Raw genomic sequence first — 5,000 nt, 5'->3', positions numbered from 1 at the left:
ATCTCACCTTAACCCGTGGCCTGCAGTGATGCAATTCTGCCGATGTCGTTCTGAATAAAACCAGGCAATTTTACCTGTGAGTCTCACTTATTCCAAAACGGGGTCGCGACCGGCCGCGCACCTGTTCAACTTTGAGTCTGTCCCTCAGCTGAATAAAACAGTCTAGCATGACAAGAATATATATATATATATATATATATATATATATATATATATATATATATATATATATATATATATATATATATATATATATATATATATATATATATATATATATATATATATCACTGTAGGAAAGGGATTGTCTGCGCTGATCTTTCCTCACATTCAACTTTGCTCTCTTCCCGTTCCTTTCTCCTCTTCCCCTCCCCTCTTCCCTTTTTCCTCTTCCCTCATCCTCTTCCCCCGTCCTCTTCTCTTGTCCCCTTCTCCTGTCCTCTCCTCCCGTCCTCTTCTCCCGTCCTCTCCTCCCTTCCTCTTCTTCCGTCCTCTTCTTCCGTCCTCTTCCCTTTCCTCTCCTGCCTTCCCACAAGTTCTCTCCGTTACCACGAAAACCCAAGAATTTCCCTATTCTTCGTCTCCTTAACTACCATTACTAGGATATCTGTCACTAGCTATACATACTAGTACTACAATTCTGCCTCGTCCCTAGAACCCCTATTACTAGAAAAGCTGCCAACTAATGTAGCTATTAGTTGCTAGATAATCCCCCACCAACTGTTCTTTCTATCGCCCCTACTCACCTTCAGCGGAGACCCAGTCACCAGCTGAGGCTCCTGCAACGGTACCACCTGTCCGCTTGCTGCAGTCTTGTTACCAGATGTTCAGGCAACAGCTGGTACCCTGTCACGCCGCCAGGCGAGCCATCTACTCCAGCTGCGCCTCCTACAGATACTCCTTCATCTCCTGTATCAGAACCACGCCTTCTTCTCAAAGGGAACAAGGGAACGGATATGCAAATAAGCATTTTGGGTCAATCCCGTCTCGCCCTTTGCCTCCCACTCTCGGGTCCTCTCCCGTGCCTCCTCCTTCTCCCTCTCTTAAACCCTATTTTTTCTTTCTTTCTTTTTTTCTTCAAGAATTTTTTTTTCTTTTTTTTGACTTGGCTTAGGTCCTCTTGTTTTTCGCTTTTTTGAATGCGTCTCACTTTATCTCCAAATCCTCTTTCTCGCTGCGAGTGCTTATTCAACCTTTTTCCTTCCTTTCTTTTTCATCTTACTTTTTTTTAATTTCGTTCTTTCATTTTCTCTCGTTCTTCTTCGATCTTTTTGTGTATTCTTTCCTCCCTCTACTTCTTTCTTTCTTTTTCCATCTTACTTTTTTACTTTTTTCTTTCTCTCATTTTCTCCCATTCTTCTTCGATCTTTTTATGTATCCTCACCTCCCTCTCCTTCTTTATCTAATTTTTTCTTTTTCCTTCGTACTATTTTTCATTCGTTCGCTCTCTGTCTGCGTGTTTACGGGTATCGGTGTTTGTAATAAGTGCAACAAATGAACGAAATCTACGCCAACAACCTTAGTGATCAATCTACGCATCTGTGAATTGATACAAACGTAACAAGGAAACGAACAAACGTGCTACCGGATGGGCAAGTAGGACTAAAAACAAAACATACAAGGATGACAGGTGTAAAGCCTTATGTACACGCGTGCTTGCAAACGCGCGCATACACACACACACACACACACGCACGATTCGATGGCGCAGTGGTTAGATCTCCCGGCCGCCACTACGTCGGTCCAAGTTCAAATCCCGGCCAGGACTGAAATAATTTCAGTACCGTTGCGAGTCGTTACTCCAACACTCATGGACGAGGAGTTGGGTGTGTGTTTGCGTGTAAGGTCACAGCATCATCTATAGATTGGTCATATACTCGTATGAGCTCTGAGCTCTTTTCCGGGAGGAAAATAACTGTCGAGCACCAGTCCAACACGTGATCCAAGACCATGGTGAATTACACACACACACACATACACACACACACACACACACACACACACACACACACACACACACACACACACACACACACACACACACACACACACACATACACACATATATGAACACATTTACACGCACACACACACACACACACACAACTGCACGCACACACACGTGTACACACATACACCCGCACGCACGCACACGTACACACGTGTACACACACATACACAAACACACAACCCGCACGCACGCACACGTATACACGTGTACACACACACACAGACACACAAACACACTTGTGCACATACACACACAAACCCGCACGCACGCACACGTACACACGTGTATACACACACACACACATACACACGTGTGCACATACACACACACAAGCACGTGCATACAAACCTGTTTATAACCCGACTCCTCTGCTTGTAAAGTACTGACAGCGCCTGAGGAAGCACGGGGGCCACCCGCTGTGACCAACAACACGAAATTATCTTTATCAACGTATCAGGGCGTCAAGCACGAACCTGCCCCATCACTTCTGCTCTTCCCCTTCCCGAGATTTTCGAGTAAAAACACCTCAGAGACGATAGGAAAGAACGATCATGGCTTCCGTCTTCGGGCCTTCGTTGGACGGAGAGTCCGAGTCCCGTTCTTTTTTTTTCTGGAAGAAGGGGAAGAGCCTACGCAAGGAGGTGATGAGTAGCCGCGGGTGAAGTTGTTATGTCTGTGTTATTGTGCGATTTAGGGAATGTTGGGGCAGGTGACCGTCGCTAATGGGAATCGGAGAGGATTTGAGGATTCGAACATACATCTAAACAAAAGCGAGACAACTAACCTTCCTGGAAGCGAAAAGTAAAAAAAATAATAATAATAATAAAAAATAAAATAAATAAATAAAATAAAAAATAAAATTACATAAATAAATATACATATCAAAATGAATCTAAAAATAAATGAAAATAATTCAGAATATGAATACAAAATTAAAATGAAAAATAAAAACATAAAATAAAATAAAATGAAAAAAATAAAAATAGAGACTAAGCGAAGAGTCCACCAAGGAACCAGAACGTTTTTAAGTTTTCTTTCGTGCGAACAGCGTTGAAATAAAGTTGAAAGGATAAAAACATTCATAACTCTTTTATACAGACCATTCTCAATTTTATATTAGTATTTTTCCCAAGACTATTCTATGAACCTTTTTACCCTTGTACAATAAAATATAACTATATCATTGTTATCATAGTAGTAGTAGTAGTAGTAGTAGTAGTAGTAATAGTAATAGTAGTAGTAGTAGTGTATGTGTGTGTGTGTGTGTGTGTGTGTGTGTGTGTGTGTGTGTGTGTGTGTGTGTGTGTGTCTGTGTGTGCCTGTGTGTGTCTGTGTGTGCCTGTGTGTGTGTTCATCTCTCGCCCAGTTCCCTCGCCTCTGTTCGCAAACTCGTATTGTACAATATTCTGTACATCAAAAGAAAATAAAGATTTTTTTCTCTGCCAAAATTGTCGAGGGAACACATACGGTGAGTTTCTAACGCTAACGTAACAATATTTTCTAGAGAGAGTGTAGAAATAAATCTAACATTATTTTTATATCTAACGTTATTTGTTATATCTGACGTTATTTGTTATAGCTGACGTTATCTGTTTTAATCACCATCAGTGGAACAGGCTTGTTCAAATTAATAAGCCAATTAATGAGTAAATGAATAAATGAATGAATTTTTGACAATGAATGAAACAAAAGAAAAGAAAATATAGCAAAAATAAAACCGATAGGAAGAATACAAGACAAAATAAATTTGAACAAAATAAAAATAAATCTATACAAATTAAACTCAGTAACGCGCGCGCGCACACACATACACACACACACACACACATACAGGGTGGAGCAAATGTAACGCCCTTTTTCATTTGTGTTATGTAGTTTTCTACTGCATAAATTTCTAGATTTTTGGATTACATAATATATTGCATTTATAATTCATCATTCTCTTTATTTCGGAAATTTAGAGAAATATGAACATGTGATTAACGATGGAAAAGAGAGTAAAAGTAGTTCAATTTTATTACCGAAATAGTAGAAATACCGCAGTAGATGTTAGACTACTCTCGGCAGAACTTAACATTATACGGTTACAGAGTCGAAACATGAGTTTAATTAGAACAAAAAATAAATAAAAAAGAGAGAGAGAGAGATAGAGAGAGAGAGAGAGAGAGAGAGAGAGAGAGAGAGAGAGAGAGAGAGAGAGAGAGAGAGAGAGAGAGAGAGAGAGAGAGAGAGAGAGAGAGAGAGAGAGAGAGTCGAAACACGAGTTTAATTAGAACAAAATAAATAAAAAATAAAAAATAAAATAAATAAATAAATAAAATAAAATAAAAATCATAAGTTATGCTCCGAGATCAGGTAGACAAGTTTCTGCAAAAACCGTAGAAAACTCTGAACTAAGAGATTCATTGTTAGATATTCCTAAAAAAAAATCTACTAGACATTTTCTGCCAAGTTGGCTGTCAGTACTAGAAGTCCTAGATTGTTAAAGAAACCTAAAACGAAACACTACATATTCCAGATTTGCTCCCAAGTTTGTATGATGAAGATCAAGACAGACGATTGAAGTTTAGTGGAAATTTCCAGACTAAAGTAAATGAAAATTAAACTTTTCTTGACAAAATATTGTAGTCATATGAAGCACTCTTCAATTTAAATGTTATGTTGGAAAAAGATTTTAACCTTCCGGGAGTTACATTTTTGGGCCGCTATTTCTTCCATGGCTATATTAGGACCGATATTCTTAGATGGTACTGTTAATTAAGATAATTATTAGATACAGTATGCTGCCAACAAAATTATTGACTCGCGTTGGAAATCAAAATTTTATTTAATTTCAACAAACTGACGCCTCGTCTTTGTGGAGCGTATTTTCTGGAACGTCTAAAATTTGTATTTTTTTTTTTTTTTTTTTGCCATGCCCCATCTAACCACTGAAGTCCCCCCAATGTGGTGATATAAATTCCTATAATTTAAAGAAAAAAAAGTCCTC

Source organism: Oratosquilla oratoria, chromosome 20 (assembly GCF_046742065.1).
Source record: "Oratosquilla oratoria isolate Oo_2021 chromosome 20, ASM4674206v1, whole genome shotgun sequence".
NCBI classification, from domain to species: Eukaryota; Metazoa; Arthropoda; class Malacostraca; order Stomatopoda; family Squillidae; genus Oratosquilla; species Oratosquilla oratoria.
The sequence above is the reverse complement of the archived record's forward strand: the minus strand, read 5'-3'. Positions refer to the sequence as shown.